The following is a 27,495-nucleotide window of genomic DNA, read 5'->3' as shown; positions in this document are numbered from 1 at the left end:
TTGACTTACAGAGGTTACTTCATTGGGATTTGTGACACAACAACTTTGGCACCCTATGGCCTCATGTCTACAACCAAACACTGAATGCTCACAACTGACTGGTCGGATTCTAATGTTTTATTTACAATTGTTAGTTCAAGTTCCCATCGTAGTTATTATGCTGACGTCGCTTATACGCCAAGAATAAAATGTCTCGGAACTTTTTGGACGAACGACATATGTTCATTCCTCCAAACATTCTTCTCAATATTAGCAAAACAGAAGCACAAAATCAGAGTGTAATGCAGGACTGTTAATTTAAATAATCCTTATCGCTGATAACAGTTATAAGTGACAATTTAATGTAAATACAGTAATCCACTACAAGAGAACACTTCTCACTATATCTATGCGAAACTACACTGACATCATATCTTTGTGCTATGTCATAATATTACGCAAAAAAGTGATGGTTTGCGAGTACGTGAATTTCTGTGCAATGAAGGAGGAACAATATCTTTAAGTATATAAACCACAAATACTATTTCATAACATTAGAGTCTAAAATTTCCAAGATTGGTATTTTCTGACTGCAGTAAAACTAAAAAAAGATGAGTCCACAGCAAAAGAAACAGAAACCACACACATACAATACTAAGACGCGCATAAATAGCAGCAGTTGCAAATTATTCATGTTCATCGTATTTGTGCTCGCACAGCTGGTGATATATTAGAATATACGTAAATCACCACCTCAAGTGCCTTTTGGACATAATCAGGTAGCAATTACCATTCACTTTGTGGAGTGCTATAGCACATATCACAACAATTTCAGTAGCATGTACCTCTATACCTAGACTTATTATTTAATTCCATCAACACGAAACTCCAGGTCGACGTGACCCCACTACTCGTTCTACGTGTGTGTTGGCACGGTACTTTAATAGGGATAGCACTGTTCACTCTGTATCCTTTCTTCCACTAATGATCCATATCCAGTCCCATTCCTACATCAGTCGTTGGCACTGACAAGACTAAACACATCATTAACCACTTTCGTAGTCGAAACAGAGGTTCGAACCATGATGGTGGAAATCACATGAAATTGATTGTCAATATTTGGGCAACAAGGGAAAGAATGGGGGTTATAAATTTTCTTATCACAAGATCTTGCGTCATCGCCATGCGATAGTTGGGCAATAATCACACAGTGCCTCGTGAAGTGGGTAAGTTAAAGCTAGCGCCCTGCATGTTACGCTTCGAGACGAATAGGTTACGTGTCAGCAAAGTGTTTCACTTTCTCCCTTGTTTCATAATAATATCATCATCATTATCAATATCAGTAACATCACTGTTGCCACCAATAACAAGAACAACGCTCTGCATTATGTACGCACTCATCACATGCACTTCCATGAAACTCTTAACAGTTGCGACTGGTAAATCGCTGACGTAGCGTCAACGGTAAGACTTGCACCAAGTCATGAGCAACACAAGTAAATAAATTAAGACCATTGTATTTAATTATTACATGAAATTAGGTAACAGAGTCACAGTGGGTTACCATCGCTCTTCGAGCTAGTACGTTGATAAGGGGAAAAATTATACTACATATTTAGTTCCTGTAGCACAGAAAAGGCATGATACGGACACAGCTCCTATTCAAGATAATACCTAGAAGACACCCAAAATAAAAAAACAATGTGGAAACTGAGAATTTAGCAACAACTGCACGCAGAAAGGAACAAAATTTATTAAATCTTTGCAAATTTGTGTCATAAACATTCTTCTCGTGGCCTGAGAATTACACATCTGTTTGGTGTGTCAGAAGCAGTATGTCATAAACAGGGGTGACAAAATAATTTGTTGAATCAAGACCATTAGTATTCAGTTTTTATTCTTTAATCGAATCCAGTTAGAAGACAAGTTCACAACCTTTACACAAAATTTACCCGAATAACAATGGTGTGGTTATTCGGGACAAAGTTAATCCAACAGAACCTACTGAAGCGTAGCAGTGCGATATCTCTCAACTGAAACTTAACATTTCGAATAGGTACAACTAGTGTGGTCCATCTAGTGAAATGTCCAATGAAAGAGTAATCGTCGAGAGAAATCAATAATCGCTAACACTACTAGGAGAAATGACATACAAAGATTCTAGAGGGAAAAAAGATCTGTAACTTCCATTCTCCGACGACTGCAAGTGAATGAATTGCCACAAATCTACTGTACTTCGAAAAAGAAGTAAATTAGTGGCTCAAATGGCTCTGAGCACTATGGGACTCAACTGCTGTGGTCATAAGTCCCCTAGAACTTAGAACTACTTAAACCTAACTAACCTAAGGACATCACACACATCCATGCCCAAGGCAGGATTCGAACCTGCGACCGTAGCGGTCGTGCGGTTCCAGACTGTAGCGCCTTTAACAGCTCGGCCACTCTGGCCGGCTAAATTAGTGGCAGGACATCGAGGAGGCAGTGAAAGGCTGTAGGCTAAATAGCAGAACACGGCGCAGACAGTTCCACTGCAGTCTTCGTATATATAATGGACGCTAACAGCAGTCCCCATTTGCCAGTGATAAAGGATTTATTTGCCGCCTTGGTGCTGAGCAGTGCTCCCATTTGCACTCTACCGCTTCCACCGCCTGCACAATGCTGGGTACGGTACCCGCACAGCGCTCCGGTGACGCCGGTCCTGTACGTGCAAAGTTCCCCCACGTCGTACACAGCACCAGTACTTTCGTTAGTATTCAAACAACCTTTATTTCCTGTCTTGATTGATTCAAAATGTGTGTCCATTTTCTAGTGGCATGGTACGTGCAAACACTTTAACTATCAGTAATGTAGCACAACATTCGTTATGGCAGTTGACCACCGACATACACAAATCTCTATATATAACATATAATGTCCTGAGTGACAGACTGATTCATCATCCCCCAGCCCAAAACGCCAAGGATAGAAATATGAAATTTGGAGCAGGTGTGGATCTTAGACGTCGTTTAGGAAGGGACCGTTCGAAATTCCACTCCTTAGGGGGTGAGATAGGGGATGAAAGGCTTTTGGAAAGTCTGTCGCTATTAAGGGAATTGTGAAGCTAGAATTATGAAAAATGATATTTGGTTTCTCAATCAGGAAATAAAATATTCGTGTTCCAGCATTTTTGGAAATTCAACCACTAAGGGGGTAAAATAGTGCGTGGAAGCGTTTTTGAAAATAAATAATTACTAAAGAAGTAGTGAAGGATTGTTAAGGCTACATCTATGACAATTGATATTTGACTTCTCGGTTACAAATAAAAAAATACGTGTTTCAGTGTTTCTGGAAATTTATCCCCCAAGGGAGGGCTACAGGGAATGAAAACTTTTAAAGAAAATATTTCGATACATTAAAAGAACTTTTAAAGCTAAATTTATGAAAATTGGTATTTCACTTCTCGATTATATATAAAGAAATATTTGTTAAGGGATGAAAGTTACTGTGGAAATATCTCCACAGGAACGCAAAAGGCGTGAACAACAAAAATTTTGGATTCCAGCTATCACAATCGTTTTTCGTTAGAAGTGCATTCGGAAAAGACCAGATTTATATGACCTTAATTAGCGTGAAAACTTTGGTATTGCGAAGCAGCAGGCGCTGAGTTAATGTAACATATTTCGCATGAATAAGCGGAATGACCCGTTATTGTATGATTACACGATTGCCGAACAGCGACTGAAACAATCACATCCATTAAATACCTTGGGCGATTTAAAATGGGACCACCATATAAAATTAACCGATGAAAAGGCAGATACCACACTGAGATTCACTGGGGGAATTCTCCGAAAATGTAGTCCACGTACGAAAGAGGTAGCTTACAATGCCCTCGTTCGACCAAGACTTGAATTTTGCTCACGAGTCTAGGATCAGTAACAGATACGATTCAATTATAGTAGACACAGAGAAGATCCAAAAAACAAGACATTTCGTCAGAGATTCATTTAGTAAACGCGAATGCTTCGGGGAATGCATCGCCAGACGCTACAAGAGAGGGGTTTTTGCTCTACGGTATGGTTTACTATTAAAATTCCAAGATGTGTCAATAGAAATATTGCTTCCTTCTACGTGTATCTCGCGGAAAGACCATGGAGGTTTACCATTTGCGACTGAAACAGGAAAGGTGGGAAGTATCCTCTGCCACACATCGTACCGTGTCTCGCCGAGTATAGTTGCAGATGTAGATGTCTTGAGGATCACACCATCACCAGTGTAGGGGAAACTCATTTCTAAGATCCCGAAAATAATGACCTACATTGAACAGTGGATGCAATAGACAGAATCAAAGTATCTTCTACGACATTATGCAATTTTTAGTGGTCAATAGATTGCTTATAACTTCGCCCACAATACAGAGTGTTTCGAAAAGATCAATCTAACTTCTCAAGACTGTATCTTCTACGTGAACGAAGATAGAAACTTGGAATGGATTTTAATTTAAGCTTTGAAACTGCAAGTTTACCTTGGCGCCAATTGCAAGCAGCCGGTTTATGTGGTTGCTGCTAGAAGTCTCAGGCGCGGCTAGCTCGCTCGATCGGTTATAGGTATAACCTATGGCTGCTCGGGTATGTTGGAGATCTGCTCTTTTCCACAATGTAGGAATATGCTGCAAATTTCTTTTTTCAACAGGTCAAAGCATCACCTCATTGGTACGTGTGTATAAAACCGATGGATCGGCCGTACGGATCTCGCACTGTACCACTGGCCAAAAGGGCGCCTAATCACTTTATTTTTTTTAACGTGGTTGCCGAGTACTCCATCTGTAAGCCGTCCAAAACTTTTGGCGAACTGCGGCGTCGCATAGCAAGAACTATGAATGCACTGACTGCAGAATGTTCGTAAAAGTATGTGGTGAGTTTTAATATCGTCTGCACGTTTGTCGTGCGCCCGGTGCTTTTGTGGAAGGTAAATCGAATCTTTAGCCCAACTGTAATAGTAAAACGCATGTAAAACTTCTACCCTTGGATAATCGAATGTTTTTTTTTTTTGAAAATAAATGTTTGCAATTTTACGCCCAAGTTAAAATATACATCAAGTACCTATTTACACTCAGGTACAAGATGTAGTCTTGTGAAATAGTATGAATCTTTTTGAAACACTCAGTATTTCATCAGCCGTCTCATATTTAAATGTTCACGAAGGGGACGCTGATTCCATCACACAGAGTGTATCTCTGGGTTCCTCATTACGTCATTTAAGCTCTTTTGCATAGCCAAGAGAGTATGTTAACCTGCATCACAGGTACCGAGTATGACTAACACGTATTATGTTTCCGTTGTTTAATGCGCGATTTAATGTGCTTATACCAGCCAAATACCACACAAAAACTTTGTCAAGTGACTTATTTACGTCAAAGCCATTCTCTAATCATGCAACAAAAATTCAGTTCGAGAGTACGCCTGCGATGTCCGTGTAACCAAATCACTTACCGTTGTTCCGTTGTGTTTCACACACAGCTCAGTATTCTGTAAAGTTTCTTTTGATAAATCATTAAAATATAAGTTAAACATCAGTGAAGAAAGTATACATCCTTGACTAGCACCACTATTGATATTAAGCGCAGCAGGCTTTGCTTGGCCAATTTAACTGTATAAATACTCTGTATAAAAGACTATCTTTCCCGTCTTTGTGTCTATAGTGCAAAATTCTAATTAATTCTGAGCTATGCCTCAGAAGGCCCAACAGTGCCGACCGATCACCGTGTCGTCCTCAGCCGATAGGCGTCTCTGGATGTGGATATGGAGCGCATGTCGTCTGCACACCGCTCTCCGGGCCGGCGCCGGTTTTCGTGACCAGAGCCGCTACTTCTCAATCAGCTAGCTCCTCAACTGGTCTCACAAGAGCTAAGTGACCCCGCTTGCCAACAGCGCTCGGCAGACCTGAGCGGTCGCGATCTGACGGGAACCGGTGTAATTACTGTGGCAAGGCAGCTAGCATTTTAAGAATATTACATTCAACAAATTTTCTCTTCCTCCAAGTGCATTTTCAACCCCCATCTCCATTTCGTACACAATAGTTTCACACGCCTGGTGTAACAGACAAAAATGCTTTCAACACCTATCACACTCGTCTGCGATCCGACATCAGCGCATTTCTTCAGAATGACTGCAGCTGTTCTTCTGGGATTTCACGTCGGTTTTATATGTTATTCTTAATGGCGTTTGTGTTTTCTTTAGATACTAACTATTATATTTCGACTGGTATTTGATCAATGCCGAACGCATTACACTTGAGAAGCTATCGTAGGATCATGTACCTAAAAAAAAACCCTGTTAATTTGAGTAAGAGTTGTTCCATAACATGGACTAACTACTTCATCCTTCTTTCACACGGCTTACGGCAACACGAGCGCTTTCGATTATCTTCATTGACAAGTTTCACCTACGTTACAAAACAAATACACGATTGCTGCTAGAATGCTACATTCCCATTTATTTCGTGACCCGATTTCGATAAAATTCAGCACTAGTACTTCAATATCAAGTTATGTGAACAAACGTTTACAAGTTCCAAAGCACGCAGAACAACACTGGTAAGTTTAAATTACAGAAGAGAACTCGTACAGAAGCTCACTATGGAATTATAGATAACTATATACAACACTAAATCTAGTAACAAATTTAAAAAATAACTGTAAACGCAAATTAATTAGTTATGTACATTAAATATTATTCACTTAAAAACACAGTAATTTTTTCCCGTTCTGAACTTTTTCATCCAGGAGTGTGGATGAAATTGAATTGGGATGAATTATAAGAAACAAAAGAACTGTCGAATGATACACTCCCGTATGACATGCAGCACCTGTAACACTAGCCTAATTACTTAAAATGAGCTACAAATACAGTTAACTGTAGTGAAACGGCAACGTATGGTCGACAAATTGCACAAGACTGTTGTATACTCACTACGGAAGAGTTGCCAGGGACATATGGTTTTCTTTATTTACGCACATTAATGAAATAAACTATCCCTGAAACGCTCATAACGACTGTTTTACGGAACTAAATAACGTTTATATAGTGAAATATTTCATATTCTGTCATCAACGCAGCGGTAAAATATGTAAATTAACTTAGTGCATTGTCTAGTTCCTACATAGCAACTTGCAGAAACGAGATAATACGGCATGTACAAACGCAAAAATGGAGTTAAAATGCCTAGAGCTGTAGAATGGAGTTTAAAATTCTCCTTTGCTCCGTCAGAGCGACGCACAAGCAATGATGAAACGATTAACAACAGAAAAGACCATGAAAGAGCACAATACAATTTAAAGTAAAACTGTGCGCAGAACAAACTCTATCTGTTGGAGAAAATACTACAGATTTGCAACCAACTCATGCCTTAAGTACGTAAGGAGTGATTATTATTCTGGAGAACGACAGTATGACCAACGACGGTCAAAGCCATTTCTTCCAATAATTCAGAAGTAAGTTGCGTTACGCAGCAAAGAGTTTAATTGTTAGGTTCAACTGTGCGTCTGTGCTAGTAAAATTGAACAAACATCTATCATTCTTCATATGCGGTATACTCGAAGTTATCTGGAACTAAGGTAAATATTAATTATAAAACTGGCTATCGTCAAATTCAAAAAGCGGATCTCAAAATGTGAATGTCTAAATCTGTTACTAAGCATTGCTGCTGACCTAATTTAGTCTTTTGTTGCTTTTTTCGTGTGACGATGAACAGTTGGTTAAACCGCGGAATAAATTTCGCTTTCACTTTACATTCACAGAGAATGTGGATTTATTCTGCACGAAGAGTAGCAAAATGTAGCGGACTGTTTACAGTGAAACTATAAGATATGTCTAATTATTCACACAAAAGCTTCAAATGTCTCAAAGTAATAGAAATATTTTTTATGTGGTATGATGATGATTATGTATGGTTTGTGGGACGCTCAACAGCGCCCGTAGAAAGTCCCAATTTTTTTTTTTTCACTGTCCAATTTTTTCAGTCCAATCTAGCCACTGTCACGAATGATAAGTATGATGAAATGATGAGGACAACACAAACACCCAGTCCTCAGGCAGAGAAAATCCCCAACCCGGACGGGAATCGAACCCGCGACCCCGTGATCCAGACTAGCCACTAACTATGTGGTACGATAAACGGCGTGCGTCCCTACAGAGATGTAATAGGATATGGTAATGAGGTTACATTACTTTCACGGTGCGGATACTGAGCCAGTTCCTTTTTCGTTAAAAGGGGCATGGGGACATAATGAGGACAAAAAAAAAACAAACTAAATGGCTCTACAGGTTTCGAAACTGAATGACGCGGAATTAACCAACCGTCTTCAAACGCGTCCTAACGCGGGCGGTTTCAACTGTAGCGTGCGACGACAATTAATACTGTTAATTAGACTCATGAAGATTAATGGCGCTGTAGATGTCGGAGGGTATAACAGGATGTGTTTACCACCACCTCTGAAATCTCGTCTCTTTACGAAAAGATGGATAATACAGAAAATCATGAAGTCTCTTTACGAAAAAATAGATAATACAGAGAATGATTTAGTAATTCAAAGCGTTACCAGCGGCAGATGATATTTGCACACACTGTGCGCTGTAAAAGTAGCGCCACAATTACTTCGATGCTGAAAGCATCAAGAAACTAAGCATTAACGTAGTTCCTGGGGTGTGTGATATTTCAGTACTGATTTGCTGAGTAGAGGTAATGTAAGAGAGACTACGGATCTTCCATATGCCCTGGAGAAGAGGAAGAAAAATTTCATTTTCAACTTTTTAACTGACACATTTAATTTTATAAGTACAGTTTTTCTCCTCTAAACCTTTGGACAAATACTATCTTTTATAAAGAACGGTAAAATCATTTAACAAAAGGTAGAATAATAATGCAGGCCTGCAGTCTCAAAATTTTTGTCACAAGATTCTGAAAACTGCTTTTATTTTGTTCCATCCTGTTAGTATTTTCCGCAAAAAAGGATCTCGTATTTCGAAAATTTAAGCAACTGTAACGAAAATATTAAAATAAAATTTCAAGCAACCTTTATCTTCTCATAATTATTGATTTAGTTTTAGGCTTATACTAAAAATACTGCAAACAGTTCTGTTAGCAGTATTGTAGAATCTGTTACATTACGTTTTCAGACTTTCTCATTTTGTATTTCATCTTTACTGTCTTTCTTCAACATCCAACAATAGTCGGACATCACACTTTCATTCCATCTCCCTTGGAACCTCATCTTGATCTCATTAATGTCCTGGTGGAAGCGTTCTTCTTGCACTTCAGTATAATGTCCCAGATTTTGACGAAAGATGCCAATACGCGAGTGTATGAAGTACACTTTTACACTCATAAAGCAAGGAAGATTGGGTTTAACGTACCGTCAAAATCGAGGTAATTAAGAGACCGAGCACAAGCTCAGATTGTGTCAAGGATGGGGAAAGTGAGCAGCTGTGCCATTTCAAAGGAACCATCCCAGCATTTGCCTGGAGCGATTTAGAAAAATCGTTAATAACATCGTCCGAACAGGCCGTGAAGGCCCAATGGTACCGACCGGCCGCCCTGTCACCCTCAGCCCTTAGGCGTCACCGGATGCGGATATAGAGGGGCACGTGGTCAGCACTCTGCTCTCCCGGGCGTTGCAAGTTTTCGTGACCGATGTCGCTGCTTCTCAGTCAAGTAGCTCCTCAATTGGTCTCCCATCGAAGTGCTAGCCAAGCCCGATAGCGCTTAACTTCGGTGATCTGACAGGAACCGGTGTCACCACTAAGGCAATGCCGTTGGCTTAAGGAAATTACGGTAAAACTAAATCTGGATGGCGGACGCAGATTTGAACCACTTTTACACTCATGCTACAACACACCTGCCTTCTTGAAATTCTCCAACATGGTTCTTGTAAATTTCTTTTTTTCCCCCTAGCAAGTATGTAATCTTTTTCTCTTATATTGATTAGCTTCTCAAATTTGCGAACCTTCATCAACTGTGAATCTGAGGACCAAAAAAACTTCTGCCTTCAATTTTTCGTGGGTGATGAAGGGAGATTTCATAGAAAGGTACTTAGAGGAGGATCCATCTTGTCATTCACCAAGCACAGTTTGATATGTAGTCGCGAAAGGAATAGTTTTTCGTGGACTAGAAGCGTTTCATGCAACAAATTTTCAGTCCCAGGTCCACTCCAATGTTTGTCTTGTCCAACTACCTCACTCACATAGAAAGCAGGACATTATCGTGTACCCAGACTACAGTCATTAAATAGGAATAACTAAAAATAAAATAAACTCTATTCCATTATGAAAAAACTGTATGTGATGGAAGAAACATTTTGAAATCAGCAAAAAAAAAGTTAGTTAAGAAGATATATTTTTTTTCAATGATTTGGTATCATGCAGACTGCTGTAATCAGTGCTTAAAACTAATTCTACAAGACAGTCAAAACAATTAGTTCCTGCCGGTGTGAAAATGAATAGTTCGCTCCTCCACACTTCATACCCAGCACCCCCACAGTAAGAAAATTTTTCCAATGATCGAATTACTAATGGTTTTATGAGCTTTCCAAAAGAATCATTAATTAATTTCACTGACACCGTAAATCATATTGAATATGACGATATCACAGTTACAAATTGCAATTTGTACTTTCAGCACGCTTATTGCGTATCTACAAGCGTGCCTGGCTTTGTGTAACATTCACCATCATCCTTCTCGTTCCAATCGTCGTCTTCATCATATAATTCCATATCTGCGTCGCACCATCCTCACCATATCAGTACCACAAATCATTTCACAACTTCATGCCCACCTACTAATAAAAATATTCTTTGTCAAATTCATCTTTTCCTACCAAAGTTCCTTCGCTTTAAATTCTATAAATTAAAATATTTCAGTGGCTCCATCTTCCAGAAACGTCATAAATTACGAGTACAGTCGTGGACAGAACGAGCGAGACCCCTCGCCTTTTCGTTATGCTTTAAAGTCTGCTACACAGCATAACAGGCAAGGCGACGAAGTGCTACCAACATACTATGCAAGTTCGCTCAGCTGATGTGCTGAGATAGCTAGCACTGGAGAAACTCGCGCTTCGAAGACGCCACAGCATCATCTGCCATCACTTGGTGGAAATACCTCAAGTATAAACCAATGTGTTGTTTCACATATCTGTGACTATGACTTGAATCTTAAGTGAGGTTATGGATAGTACGTATGCTCAGACTGCGAATCTAACATCATGGATAAGACAAGGAGAAATGAATTAGGCGTCCTTCCTCCTCCATAACATCAAATATATTTTAGTTATTCTTTCTTAAATGAGCTGCGCAGAAAATCATTCACCAGAAGTGAATAACTTTTTAGCAACACCAGATGATATTAACAGCTTGCCGGCGCGGGTTAGCCGTGTGCTCAACGGCGTCATATCGTGGACCGCGCGGCTCCTTGCGCCGTCACTTCGAATCCTTCCCCGGGCATGGATGTGTGTTAGGTTAGGTAGGTTGAATTAGTTCTAGATTTAGAGGACTAATGACCTAAGCAGTTTGGTGGCATAGTTCTTAGAGCCATTTTTTGACCTTTCGCATAAATTTTCTTTACATAAACGGCCGTGTCTCTAGATTGCGTTGACATAGCTCAATTTTTTACACCACCAAGGGACCGTATACCACAGGAAGTGCGATATATTTCCGCTTATTATGTCCACCCGTACTCGAGATAAACGGGTTTTAAGGGTTGGGTAGACAGACGGTCAAGAAAGTTAGACTAGTAGGGCTCCATTTTTACCGATTTACGTGACGAAATCCTACGTCACCGTTTATTTCCTGGGGTGGTGAAGAATTATCCTACTAAATTTACTCGCTGATAACAGTTTTTCGTTATTTCGATAAACATCCCGAATGATTGTCACATAAGTGGTGACATAAAGGTAAACAATTCATGTTTAGAGTCCAGAAAGCTCTATGCAACAGAAGCTGCAGATCATTCTGCCATTTTCATTGCGAAATTGCCGGCTTATTCATGTCTGGGGTAATAATAGAGGGCTGTTTGCCTGGGATTTCTGCTAGCCTAGTGAGGGGTGTTTGCTACTGCAAGGGAGGTCTGGTTTGTTTTCCGTTCTAATCTCGATGGATGCAGATAGACTATAAGTAAAGGAATTTTAAGAAATTCTCGCGCCCCCCAATAAGTTTTATTACTACCTTTATTCTGTCCCGGCGCCCTGTGGATGTCGATATGAAACTGTTGTAGAATTTCATACTTGTTTCTGCCTATTTTTTCCGTTTCTGTCAATAACTGAATTGACCTAAGTGTAGCACTGAATGATTTCTAACCGAATTTCGTTATGAATCTTCACGCATTGCACACTTTCATGGTAGGTCAGCAATGGCAATCCAGTATGACTGGTCTGAATTTTGACACAGACCATTTCGCGGCTGAATGCGCACAATATTTTGCTAATTCGTAACGATCTGTCGTACTTTGTGTTACTAAAACAGTTACGTTATCTCGATAAGCGGAAATTCATTTTTATTAGTGTAGCTCATACTATTTAGCGTTTCTTCTTTCATTTGTATCTTATATTTAGGTGTTGTGGTTAACACACTAATCAGCATTAATATAATCTTACACATGATTGAAAACAGTCTGACAAATTTCGGATAGTTTTTCAATTTCACGGCTGTGCATAGTATGTTGGTAGCAATTGGTCGCCTTGCCTGTTATGCTGTGTAGCAGACTTTAAAGGTGTGCGGATCAGCATAACGAAAAGGCGAGGGGTCTCGCTCGTTTTGTCCACGACTGTACATTCTAAAAGCCTGCTCCACATTTAAATGTCTCCCATTTGATATACCAAGATTTGATATACCATCTAAAACATGCAAAAGTTTCTGTCACCGAAGAAAGACAAGATTTCTTCGAAAATCTTTTCGCTGAAGCGTATGAAACAGACCAGAGTAATTTTGGTCTTCTATTCATGAAGTCTAAGCGATTTTTCTCTTTGTGGAAGTGTGGTTTGCCACTGTGCAATGGACACGATAAACAACGACGAAAAAGGACTAATTTAAAGAGCACTAAGTGAACACTGTAAATTTAAAAGTAACAACAGAGTACTTATCATACTACTGTTTTCCAACTAACCATATTGGTACTTAGTGCCTGTCTGCATAAAGCAGGTATACTATTTCTAGGCTTTACACGCAGCCATCGATGATGTTTCAGCGGTATATTCGTACCAAAGGGTACAAGTAAAACTTACAAGTAAGAAAAGGTAGAGATATTCTACGAAGGGCAAAATTTATATTCAAAGCTAGCAGTTCTACGTCAAAAAAAAAAGTTTAGAATGACTGGTGGTAAAAAATAAATCCTCAGAAAAACAAAACAGCATCATTTACTAGATGTCAAGAAGTTTATCTAATAACACCCCTTAAACAACTTACTTGCAGAAAGTGAATTCATGAACTAGCACGCTGAACTGCTGGCGATAGAGAATCGATGTCCAAACCGTGCAGCACGAGAGACGGCAAAGTACTTTGAGCATGCCACCATATATCAGAAACTCTCAGGGCGCTATAACGCCTTGCTATTCATGCCCCATCCTCCTCTCTCCCTCCACCCCCACCCTCCTCATAGTCCAGAGCCTGAGTTACGAGCCGTAAATAAAATATCAGCATATTTATCGCCGGGCATTGCTGGCTCGTATATTTCGCCGTAACGTATGCGTCGTTATTTCAGGGATTTTAAAAAAGTCCCTGGTGGTGACAGTACTCGTAATCGCGGAGGGCTAAAGGGCGCTTACCGAGCACCCCGAAGTATTCTAAAATCTGTATACGAGAATAAAAGTTTACGGTGATATTGTGTAAGCCCGTACGCAGTTCTACGTACAAAAAAAACCTTTAGAATAACTGGTGATAAAAAAGATGCTTAGAAGTTAATCTAATTTCAAGAGCATGCGTAAACCACTCTTAACGGCAAAGAAAACTGTCTCAGGTTGTATCGAGAGACAAATCTCGTCGCCTTAACATACCTACAAGAGTTCGTGTAAGACGTGAATTAACAATTATAATTAAACTAACAGTGTAATACGTATGTGCTTTAAGACAACAGAAAGCGATAGAAACATTCCTTTACACGCGAAGACATGAAAATGCATGAACCCTATGCCTGTTCGTAAATGACAATACAGTAGACAGAACTACGGAAATCTTCATTACTAAACGACTAAAACATTTCATGGTTCATGGTATACGATCTCAGCTGTAGGTTCCTATCAGACGGCTTTCAGGTGCCATAATAATTTGATTTTCAATATTTCGCATAATTATTGGCCGAATTTAAAAATTTAAAATGAAGTCATAATCTACTTATCAAGACGTATTATCTTGTGTTAAAGGTTTAACATAACAGGACAGGTATTACAGTTGGAAATTGTGTGTTTGTCGTGAGGCACCGTAACTCACGGCATGTAAATCGCCCACATTATTTCACTCTTCAAGCTTTCCCGACCGATGGGTTGTAAATAGTCTTCACGGGTTTGCCGCCGGATCACGTTGTGCAAATTCCACAATATTTCCTCGGAGCAACTGTCCGACATCTTCAGGCGCTTCAACCCTGCTGGTACCTAGCCACCAGCAAGATATCTGACAGTTGCTCCGAGGAAATATTGTGGAATTTGCACAAAGTGATCCGGCGGCAAACCCGTGAACACTATTTGCTCACATTATATTCATCCAGTACTTGAGAATACGAGTAACAAGCTTCACTCGTAATTTCAAATCTTTACGAAACTTTTTTTCGCTGACACCCTCCACCAAATGACGAAAGAAAGAAAAAATACTGCTTTTAAATTTTCGCTACTGATGTAGTAAAACTTCAGACCGGGGCATGACGTTTTAATTTATTACTTCTCTAGTCGCAACACATTTTGCAGATGGTATCTGCATATACCATTGAATGTACTTGTCAAGTTGTACCACTGTACGACATGTAGTTCACGATATGTGACGTCATAAACATTGAGATGCGTGGAAAACTAGCTTCTGCTTCAAAAGGAGCGCGAATTACCCGGACTAAACTCATTCAGCATTTGATCATGAGAGCACTTAGTGACTTCCAAAAGTAATTTCAATCCTTATCCGAACTTTTTTTTCGCTTACGTGCTTCACGTCAATATTGAGCACATTATATCACTTGTCTGAAGCTGTTTTATACATGGGAGTTCAATTATTTATAGAATCGGTGGTGGAGGTTTCATTGATAATGTCTAACCAACGAGGTGAAAGTTTAAACTACTCGATGGAGTACATTATGAATTCTTCGGCAAGCATTTGTCTTTGTGTAGGATGAAAATTACCCATAAATTCTAGTCATACCCGCTGGTGAAGATTGTAAATCATGAGAACAACTGTCGGCCGCAGAAGCATAATAGCACTCCACTGAGCTGTGCGATTATTAAATGGCCGCGGAGGACTCATCGCTTTCAGCCGAACTTTCTGGTCGATAGAGCAACTCTGCGCGAGATAAATTATAGTGCACATCTACGCGGCACTTACGAGCTAGGTATTGCACTACATACGCTCCTCTCCCCTGCCGGCGCCGTACGTAAATAGAATTAAGTTCGCAGACACTTCACGTAACAAGTGACAGAAGCTAAAGAAATACAAAACGCCTTTTATTTTCTGTGTGTTGTTAGTCAGCGAAAGAAGCTCAGCAAAATTTTAGGACTTCGTCCAGCAACTACTAGTACCTAACCTTAGGGCTGCGTCTCTTGAGATGGTAGAAGAAACTACCGTGTAGGCTGTGATCTCTCAGGCTTTCTTAGCGCAACTGATTAATCGTGTACATACGGGGGTTGTGTCAAGTCGTAGTTACTATTTTATGCAGAATATTTCGATCAGGTGCTGCGAGTTTTTCTCGACTCCAACCAGAATGCAAGCAATTGTTGGTCTCACGACGCTATTTATAGCCGAGTTCGATTCCCGACCATCTCTATGCCCTTTGATGCTCTTTTAGTTTTCAGATCTCGCACAGGTATTCTATGAAACGCAAATTCTCACAGCGTCTTCCAACTCTGTGATGGCCGACGAGATTTTAATAAATTGAGTGCTGGACTCAAAGCGTTATTTAAATTGAAACCGCCGTCCCAGTTTATTAATCTCCTGACGTCTTTATTTCGATAGAGCCCTTAATTATGCCATCACAGAAATTTCGTGTCCACATCACGACAATGGTCTCATCGTATTTTATTATGATTATATTCCAAGCAAAAGACCAGCATCGAGGTGCAAACGCCAAGTTTCTGGGACAGCATAATGAAGGAGTCTATCGAAATAAAGACTTAGAAAACCTAATAAACAGCGCCGGCGGTTTCAATTTAAATAACGCTTCAGATCCGGCACTAAATTATTAAAATCTCGTCGGCCATCACATCCACCAGAGTTGAAAAACGCTGAGAGAATTTCCATTTCGCGGAATGTTCAAGCACTGAGAAACAAAGGAGCAACAAAGGCCGCAGTGTGCGTCGAGAATCGAACTAGACTGTAAATATCTGCGTGAGACCAACAGTAGCTTGCAGTCTGGTTGGAGTCCTGGCAGCGAGTACGCTTAATAGCAACACACGCAGCGCCTGAAGAAAACGACGGGGTCGGTCGTCGAAATACTGGGCGATTCAAAAGGAAAAGACAGTTTTCAATTGTTTATTACAGACAAACTGTAAAGAACAAAAATAAGTCGCATAAATTATTAGACAGTGGAAGGTTCAAAGTTTTGACACAGGCTGCGTTGTTGCTGGTTTTTGTAGCAACACGGCCACCACGACCACGCACAAGAGAAATCATTTTGTGTGTTGCAATTTACAAAAAGTCAATCCACTGTCGATTTATGACTGGCACACAAAATTCTTGAAAGCTGGTTGCATATGCAAAAGGAAGAGTTAGTCGGCCACGCACGTCTGATGAAATTATGAAAATGTCCGGCATATCCGGGATGCGTTCAGACAGAGCCCTCTGAAGTCTACGAGACCGGCAGACCAACATCCTCAATATCCTCAAACAAGGTGTTGCGTGTTCTGGTCCGACGCATGCATATGAGCCTTACAAGTTGCAATTACTACAGCAATTGACTCCCGACGACCATAATAGAAGTTACGAACTCATTTTTTCAGACGAATCGACGTTTCGTCTACCGGGTAAAGCAAACCGCCATAATGTAAGAATTTGGGGGTCAAAATATTGGCGTCGTCATCGAACATGAAAGAGACTCACCGAAAATAAGTGTATTTGTGCGGTTTCCGTTCAAAAAGTTTATGAAATTTCTTTTTTTGTGGAGTAAACTGTGACAGGACACGATACAAAACTGGTGGTTTCCTCAACTTCATGAAGATTTCAATGATTTCATTTTTATTCATGAAGGCTTCACTTTCACCTTGAGGTGCTGCGTTATCTTAACAACACCAGCCCACAACGCTGGATTGGAGGAGGTGGACAACGAGATCTTGTTCACGGTTTTTGGCCTCCCAGGTCAGCAGATCAGGTTTTTTTTCCCGGAGTACATACAAGACAGAATATTTGTCTCACTTACGGCAGCTATTCGTCTAGAGCCGAATTGTTGAAGCTGACGATTTAGTAAACGGGGACCTGTCGATTCGTGTGCGAAATGAAATGATAACCATTTCGATGTTTCTCGAGCAACGCATAATGTTCAAGATGTTCAAGTTGAGTGTATGGTGTAGCGCCTGTGAGATCACGCAGCTTTAAACGTTCCTCTATCCAGTGACATGCGCATTGTGTTCCTATCTTTTACTGTTTGTCTGTAACAAACAACTGAAACCTGTTCTTTCTTTACGAATCACCGTTTACTGCGTATAAAATGGAAGCAACAACTCGGCAGAACACCAGGAAACACGTCATTACTCTTCACGTTGCTTCTATGATCTAAGGCAATAAAAAGGAAATTCTTTCAATTATATTTTACACTCACCCTATGCCGACGTATGGAGACGCCTGGAAACTGCTGCTTTGGTCATGTGATTTGCTCCACTGCACCTGCAAACATAAGGAAGACAAATTTTAGAGATAGTGGAGACGTTGGAAACGCAATGTAGTCATGAATAAAACATGAATTCTTACCATAAAACTGAAAATGCGCTTTCATCTATCGTCATTCGGATTTTACTTGCAAAGAACGCGTTTTTATGAGTTTTTTTTACGCGCGCCACTTCTATGTTACAAAATTTTTGTAAGAAGGTAGACAAATACATCTCATTAATCGTCGTCTTGTTTTTTGTGAAAGCTTTATACCTTGCCACCATTCAAGCAATATGATTCGAAAGACAATAAAAAAAACTATACCGGATAAAGCCCTGCCCGAGTCAACATAAATCTACATTAGTTGCCAAACTATGGCGGTCTCATGTCAAAATCACGATAGAGTAAAAGTAGGGAACCAGAATGAAAAATTGCTCCTATCATAGCACAAAACAAGCCGAATATGTCCTGCTAAGAGTTAAAACTGTAAAAGAAGGGATCTAGCTTTTACACTTAATTGGCAGCTTCAAAGACATTTAAACCAAAACATATTGACACATTCGCGCTGTTCTACTTGTTAGTATTAGTAGCCTTGTCGTGTAATATAATGCAACGTGTCAAGAAAAGTAACAAGATACATGATGTCATCCCCCCCCCCCCCCCCCCCCAGGAACAAATCCACACCTCGACATTTTAACACCATAGAGAAACTTTCTTAGCATGGGTAAAGGGCATACACTTAATAATGTGTATGCTCTTTAGCCATATTGTATCATATATTGTTTACTATGGCTGGGAAAACATCTGGATTTTGGGGTACGGGATCTGGATTTTGGGGTACGGGACCACGGATTTTAGTCCATAAATTTCAAGATGCATGTATGCCAAAACACGGCGAGTAAGAGTGCACATTGGGATGGGAAAGTAGGGTGAACTCGTAGAATACGTCAAGATATTTTGATTTAAATGTCTTTGAAGCTAGCAGATAAGTCGAAAAGCTAGAACCCTTCTTTACATTCCTAACCGACATATTCATCTTTTTTTGTGCTACGATAGAAGCATTCTTCCTTCTGGTAGAACTATGTTTTAGCAATAATGCCTTATCTTCGGCGTTATGTTAACCTATATGAAAACCGTTCACGAGAAGAACCAGAACGAAAGTCTCGCTGTCGTGCGGTAACTTATTGTATTCTGTTCTTTTTTTTCCCTAGCAAAGTACACTGGACAAAATACTAGACACGCACATGAAACCGCAGGCTAACGCAGTGTAACACCGCCTCTAGCCTTGATAACAGCCTTAATTCGGCGAGGAAGAAGGTTCGTAAGTTTCTTTAGGTGTGCTATATCCAGCCGAAACCATGCGCCAAACTGCACACATGCCGACTGCTAAGTTTCGCCTGCTCTTCCAAATACGCCCGTACATTCTGAGGGATTAAGATTGGCTGATTTAGCGGTGAATCGACGTGCAATAGTGTGCATGAATGTTCGCCAAACCAGAAACGTACGCATGCAGTTCGGTGAACACGGCCGTTTTGTCGGAAGACGATAATGTCCAAAGAATACCAATCATAAAGATACTGCAGAATGGGCGACACTTGGTAACCGAGAAATTGTAATAAGCGTCCCGGTTCATGTTAGAGGTAATCTGAATCAATGGGTCCAAGTCACAACCTGAAAAATACTTCCAAAACACCACAGAAGCAATTCCGGCCGCATACAGCAGGGTAAACGCTCCACCGGGCTGTCGGTGCACCATTTGAAAAGGCGTCACCTCGCTACTCGTCCACCCACACTACTCGTTTCCAGTCAGTTACTGTCCAGTTTCCGTGTAGGTTGGCCTACTGAAAACGTCTGACATTATGTTCCGTCATAAGCAATTACCTATCGCGACGTATCCCATTGCAAATGCCCACTGTACGTAGTTCCCTCCGCAAAGTTCGCAAGTAAACTGGTTGACACGGACCTGCCTTCAGTGGCGGCAGCAAGTCCTGTCGACACGAGGAACGAAGATTAGGGTTTAACGTCCAGTCAACATCTAGGTCATTAGAGAAGGAGCACACACTCGGAATGTTTGTTTGTGGCGCATGGGAAGTTGTCGAACTTGAGAGATTGTAGGAGGATGAAAGATGATTTAAACAAAATTACCAGTTGTTGTTATGAATAGCATCTAGCTCTGACTATACGAAAACGAAAGTTAACGCGGATGAGTAGCGGAAAAAAAACGTAATGTTCAGATACAGCGTTGGTAGCGTCCTGTTTGACACAGTCACGTCATTTAATTATCTGCCCGTGCCGTTGCAAGGCGATATGTGAAATGGAACAAGCATGTGAGGATTGTGGTAGAGACGGTGAATGGTCGACCTAGATGTTGACTTAAGGAAAGTGTGGCTTTTGTGTAAAGGAGACAGCAAATAGGACGCTAATGTGAGCTGTTCTTGAGTACTTCTCAAGTGTTTGGGATCCCCACCAGGTCAGATTAAAGGAAGACATCGAAACAATTCAGAGGCGGGATGCTAGATTTGTTACCAGCAGGTTCGAACAATACGCAGATATTACAGAGATGGGACTCAAATGGGAATCCCTGAAGGGAAGACGACGTTCTACTTGCGATTTAAAGATGACTGCGGAATGACTCTGCTGCCACCAACATACATTTCGCACGAGGACTACGAATGTAAGGCACGAGAAATTAAAGGAAATGAGAAGTAGTAGTACAAGGTACCCACCGCCGCGCACCGTACGGTAGCTTGCGAAATATGCCTGTATTTGTAGACTATAACGTTTGTAGGATGGTTAAGGCAATCGGTAGCGCCCTTTCAAAGGAACGTCCCTGGCCCTGACCTGGAGCCGTCACAGAAAATCTCAATTTGAATGGCAGGACGCGGATCTGAATTGTCGTCCTCCCGAATGCGAGCCCAGTGTGCCAACCACTTCGCCATCTCACAAAGTAATTGCTGTCGGGTTGGGAAGCGCATGTCATAAGTTAGTCGTGACACGAGTTTCCAAACTGCCTAGGAGAAAGGTGTCCAACCTTTTAGCTTACTTGAGCCACACTGGGAGAAGATGAGAATTTTCCGGACTTATATTTGCCATTAACAATAAAAAAAAAGGGTGGTCGGAGATATATAGCTAATTTACTGTATAAGGCCAGTAAAGTCTCTGAAATTGTGTCATTTCATGATATAGTTAACACATTTAAGTAATTTAGAACTAATTATTTTATGATTCTTTACTTGAAGAAAGGGAAATGGAATTAACTTGATATTTTATATATGGATTTCATTAACAATTTAATAATTATAGAAGCAAGCAAAAATGACAGAATTAATGTGACGTTAGAATTACCGTACCGTTAGATAGTACACACTGGCAGTAACTGCAATCCACAAAATGATTTCTAACTTCCGGCGACTTGTAGTGATCAGAACTAAGTTGAAAAACGTTCTTTATCACAATTTTATAGAAACAACATAAAATTTCCTTGTATGTCTGTAAATTAATTGCTAGTTTCTCATTTGCAACTGAAGTAGCCTGAAGACAACAGACCAACGCGTCCGAGTGACTGGCCGGTTACAAGAACGAAACTCAGGGGCTTACAGTATAGCACGAGCAGCGATGTTCAGGATGGGACGGACCAATGAGAGAACAGCATCATATAGCGGGAGTTCCAAATTAAAAATATTCAATTTATCGTAAATTAACATGTACGAAATTTTACGGATTTTTTTCTTAATCGATCGTATGATAGATGCTCGCTTCTTGGGATGCACAGATACTTGATTTGGGCTGCATGCGTGGCGCGGGCCACAGGTTGATGGCACCTGGCGCAGGCTCTTTTTATTATCACAATCCTTATTCCGTGTTATATGGCTGCAAGTGATTTACCATTTCTTGTAGAGACTTTGGACGATCCGCGCTGATACACCAGCAAATCGGAAAACTTCACTAATGGTGTTCAAATGGCTCTGAGCACTACGGGACTTAGCATCTTAGGTCATCAGTCCCCTAGAACTTAGAACTATTTAAACCTAACTAACCTAAGGACATCACACACATCCATGCTCGAGGCAGGATTCGAACCTACGACCGTAGCAGTCCCGCGGTTCCGGAATGAAGCGCCTAGAACCGCACGGCCACCGCAGCCGGCTCACTAATGGTGTGACCATGATCACGACCGAATATGATAGTTCCTTTCTCTCATCCCGTCACGTCGACTCTTCTTATTGGACTGATTCCATACAACCGACTACCACAAACAGATTGTTTCACTGCCACGACCTGCGTAAGATCTGGAGGGTCACATGACCGTCATAAAACAATACATCACGAAATTTATTACTGCAGTTTTCATCGTGGAATAGTTTAATAGAGAGGGAGAAAGCAAACGAAATATACGACAAACGTGCATTTCACTGTAGTGATACAGAAGGTGCCACTGTTTTCATCTCATTAACTAGTTAGTTATGGAAAGGAAGCTCCTCTGGATATAAATATGTTACTAAGGAATCATAAGATTAAAAGAGGATGTGATGTTCTGACACTGCTGACGGGCCTACTCAGAAAAGGCTTACAAATGCTGAAAGTAAGCTGAGAAATGCAGCAATACTTATCGAACCACGCTGCCACTGAAGAAAGCGCAACTTCTCCAGAGAAAGAATAAAGAAGCACAGAGTGATGTTAACACACATGTTTCGAAGTATCGCCGATAAAAGAGGGAAGTTAGCAGAGAGTATGTCACACAACCTCAAACTGCAGCAGGCAGACCGCAGCAAGCAACAGTTTGGTGTGTGGCTTCGCCAACAAAGACAGAGTGAGAGTGAGTGAGTGAGAGAGAGAGAAGTCTGAGAGCTTCCGACGGAACACGTACTCCGTCAACGTCTGCCCCGCGCCGCATTCTGTATGGATTATGCACCGCTGCCTCCCGCTCCCCCCTTCTGCTCAACGACGACCACTTCGCTTCATTGTCTGACCAGTCCAGCAACTCAATAACACACAAAAGGACGGCGCGGCGCATCCAATCGTTTTAATGGCAACTGCTTACTTATGCATTCCACATGCGAAATTTTCGTAGGAATGGCCAATCCACAGAATGGCGTGTGTTTCTTTCCTCCGCGGGGCACTCTCTTGGAATCACTAAAACCTTGACGAATGGCTATCACAGCGACAACCCGCTTGACGGACAAACTTCGCAGTCACAATGCCCTGGGTCGGTCTACTTACGCGCAAATACGAGGGCTATCCACAAAGTACATTACGTTTTGGAATTAAAAATAAATAAAGTATTGGAATTTTTTTTTATTATATACAGATGAAAGCCACACTTAAATACTACTTTTCTACATAGTTGCCATTTAAATTAAGGCACTTATCGTAGCGATGGACGAGCTTGGAAATTCCTTCGTCGTAAAATTCGGCCGCCTGCGCCTTCAACCACGTGGTTACCTCTTCTTGAAGCTGTGCGTCGTCATCAAAACGCTGCATAGCCAACAACTTCTTCATTGCTGGGAATAAGCGGAAGTCGCTCTGTGCCAGGTCGGGACTGTACGGCGGATGAGGAAACAACTCACACTTAAAAGATTCGAGAACTTCACGAGTGGCATTTGCCGTGTGGGCCCGGGCGTTGCCGTGAATCAGCAAGATCTTTGAGCCCAACTTTCCCCTGCGCTTGTTTTGTATTGCTCTTCTGAGGTTGTGCAGAGTTTGGCAATACCTTTGAGAGTTTTTTGTAGTGCCTCTTTCCAGGAAATCCACAAAAATCAGACCTTTTCTGTCCCAAAAGACAGTCGCCATCACCTTCCTCGCCGACATTGTCTGCATGCATTTCTTGAGTTTTTGGGGGAATTTGTGTGCCCTCACTGCATTGACTGCAATTTTGTTTCGCAGTTCACATGCTTAACCCATGTTTCGTCACCAGTAACGATGCGATCGAGTAATGAGTCGCCATCTTTCTCGTAAGCGTCCAAAAACGTTAACGCTGCAGGCATTCGCTGATTTTTGTTAATCTCTGTCAAGATTTTTGGTATCCATCTTGCACAAAACTTGTGGTAACCAAGCTTTTCGGTAATGATTTCGTGCAACAAATTCCGTGAAATTTGTGGAAAACTCATAGAGAATTCATTTATTGTGAAATTACGGTTTTCAAGGACCGCGGCATCGACTTTTCCGACAAGTTCGGCAGTCACTATGCTGGGTCTTCCACTTCGCTCTTCGTCGTGAACGTTAGTTCGGCCATCTTTAAATTTTATGACCCATTGACGCACTCCGCCTTCAGTGATTGTGTTGTCCCCATACACTTCACAAAGCTGCCGATAGATTTCTATCGGTGTAGAGGTTTTTGCAGTCAGTAACCTTATTACAGCACGCACTTCACACTTCGCGGCATTTTCAATTAACGCTGACATTTCAAACTGTCACAGTAACTCAACGGAGTACAGCACGAACCTCTCACTAGCACGGCAGTATGTCGACTGAGCGGCGGAATGCCATGACACCAAGATGGCTGCGCTAGCCCCGCCCCTAACGGACACAAACGAAAACGTAATGTACTTTGTGGATAGCCCACGTATGTTCAGACTTTTCCAGTCTTTAGAGCATAAAAAGTAAATTGACGTCATTGTTCTCTGCTTCTGGATAAAATACTGTGAAAACATAAAAAACTTTTATAATTATCGTCTTCGTTCCTTCGTTTTCATTAGCTGGGATAAGATCAGCTTTGCCATGCTTATGGCTTCTGGTTCATTAAGTGCTTAATTCAGATCCCGATGCTGTAAAGAATTCTCGTCGTGGCATACACATAAAAATTATTTAGTCACAGAGGACCTAATAACAAAATTGTGCCACGCGGGATTATCCGAGCGGCCTGGACTGTGCGGCTGGTCCTGGCGGAGGATCGAGTCCTCCTTCGGGCATGGGTGTATGTGTTTGTCCTTAGGATAATTTAAGTTAAGTAGTGTGTACGCTTAGGGACTGATGACCTTAGCCGTTAAGTCCCATAAGATTTCACACACATTTGAAATTTTTTTACAAAATCGTACGCTTCAGTTAAATTCCAATTCTTATCCATATGTAGCATGCAGTCAATAAATACGGTATAATAAACTGAGCCACATGACTTGCGCAGCTATGCGCGATGAAACTTCCACCTCACTATACTGCGTAACTGTTTCATCTCTCAGGGACTGCCTTTTAGGCAGGCAGCGTGGGTGTATCAGAGGCATTATAAATGCAGAGAAGAAGAAATTTGTCATTTTGGAGGTGGAAATAAAAGTCCTAACAGCTTTATATGTAAACTTGCTTTATGTTTTGTAGGACGGAGTTAGGCTTTGTTTTCTGAAAGGGTGTTGAAACGTTTGAAGATGACGACTGAGTTTCAAGTAATTGTAAAGTTGTTGGCTTTGAAGAAAATAGCAGGGATAGTAAATTGAGAACAACAATCTACATTTTTGTACATTTTTTAACAGAAAAACAATTATTGGTTCTGTCAAACTATATTAGAAGAAGAAATTTTACTGAACGTTTCATTTGCAGTGACTCATAAATAACGGCCATTTCCACACGGGGGGAAAACTTCTCGTTTCTCCGCCTTTTATAACCAGTGATACATACCTCACCTTCGTTTTGACATAAAAAAATTAACGCTCTTCTCCTCCTACAGTGCTTCACTAGGCATGGCGCTGTTGCCTCTAAGTCTCTGTCTCCTAACCATCTTACAACTGCGCTACCCAGTTTAACGTGGACTCCATATCACGGTGCAGCTTCACATTTTTCACATTAACGAACAATAGTCAGAGTCGAACGAAGTCATAAGGTTCTAGGCGCTTCAGTCTGGAACCGCGCGACCACTATGGTCGCAGGTTCGACTCCTGCCTCGGGCATCGATGTGTGTGATGTCCTTAGGTTCGTTAGGTTTAAGTAGTTCTAAGTTCTAGGGGACTGATGACCTCAGACGTTAAGTCCCATAGTGCTTAAAGCCATTTGAACCATTTGCATCTAAATATATCTAGAGATTATACATGTAACAAAATTATCAGAGCAAACGCACTATGCGTCACTTTAAGTGAACTTCAACACGCGGAAGAACATTCGCTCTTTTACCTGAAATAAGTGCTGCCGTTATTAGCGATATTGACTGATACCCGTTTTGACGAGACGAGTCCACAACTTTGCATCCGCTGGTCGCTTATGCTGCGGTCAAATAACCGTTTCCTCCGTTTTCTGCTTACTTACATGCCCTGACATCTATTTCCTAAATCAATCCGACGCAATAAACAAACAAACTGGAAAATATCATCTTTGACGAACTATAACATCAGAGATGCCAGTAGCCGAGGATGTAGTGTCGTGATCTAGTGGTTCGATTCTCTGAAGCAGCAACATTTTTCAAACGTTCATTTCAATTCTATATTTATTTACGAACAAAAATGTTAATAAATTACATGAAAATAAATTAAAATTTGATATAGAAATGGGAAATGCATGCGTGTTAAAAGAAAAATTTATACCTGTCAATAATTGTGGTAAATATCTCTAAACAGAAATGTATTTCATTTTCTATTCAATGTTTCGCACTTTTGCACCAAATTTTAATTTTTTACGCGGCTAATAATAAAAAAAAGACAACGTTATTTTTACTAAAAATTATGATTCAGTATTTGTTAACTACATTTCCACTTGAAAACGAATATAAAAGCGGACTCCAAAGAGTAAATTATACATTGATATGTCGAACCAACAACTTCCATTGAATATCCCACTACAATTCAAAGTGACACAGATACACGACACTATTTTTCATTTTAGTCACAAAATCTGTGTCAACACCGTTGGGGACGTTCTACCAATCGTTGATAGAAAGACGTTCCTTGGTCACGGAGCCATTCGAGAACTGTACGTACGGAATCAGAAGTGTGTGCAGAAAACTCAGAACGTGTACGCTGTTCTGACAACGTTCCATTCTTCTTGCGCAACGATCTTAGCGTCAGAAGACATGAATAACTTTCTTTTCAAGTGCTCTCGTAGAACTGAAACAAAAATTTAAAAAATATTGCGACTACCTAGGAACGAAACTGTGACTTTGTGATCACTAGACCTCCGCGCTACGCCCGCACCTTTTGACAGCTCTGATTAATTTACGACATGTTTTAAAGTCTTCGCTAAGGATAGAAGCTGAAGCAATGAATTAAAATTTGTGTCACAGCCACGTCTTGGACTCAAGTCTTTTATTTACTAGTCCAATGTGTTAATCACTACAGCACCATAGCACTGTGGCTACCACAGATGCGCAGACTACCACAGTCCAATGCCCTGTCTAACAGAAACTTCAATTCAGACCTTCGGCCCATTTTCCCTTTCTTAAGTCGTCAGTATTACCGAGGCTCTCTGACATTGGAATAGCGCCCCAGCTTTGCACGTAATGCGAAAATTTTATCTGTACCTCAGGTACAGGTCATTTGGTGATCTGAAGGAATTATATTTTCCTGGAGCAGTGTAGCGACTGCTGCAC

The 27,495-nt window shown here is 40.9% G+C and overlaps 1 protein-coding gene across 1 annotated transcript in view; it reads right to left on the bottom strand.

The window, feature by feature from the left end:
* Nucleotides 1-27,495, bottom strand: part of LOC126188056 (kalirin) — a 2,181,516-nt gene that overhangs the window by 1,706,620 nt on the left and 447,401 nt on the right. The window contains exon 4 of the mRNA XM_049929493.1: nucleotides 17,947-18,011. The gene's annotated coding sequence lies outside the window, so the exon portion shown is untranslated. The remainder of the gene's footprint in view (nucleotides 1-17,946; nucleotides 18,012-27,495) is intronic.

This window comes from Schistocerca cancellata, chromosome 5 (assembly GCF_023864275.1).
Source record: "Schistocerca cancellata isolate TAMUIC-IGC-003103 chromosome 5, iqSchCanc2.1, whole genome shotgun sequence".
Classification (NCBI taxonomy): Eukaryota; Metazoa; Arthropoda; class Insecta; order Orthoptera; family Acrididae; genus Schistocerca; species Schistocerca cancellata.
This window is presented reverse-complemented; position numbering and strand designations above follow the sequence as displayed.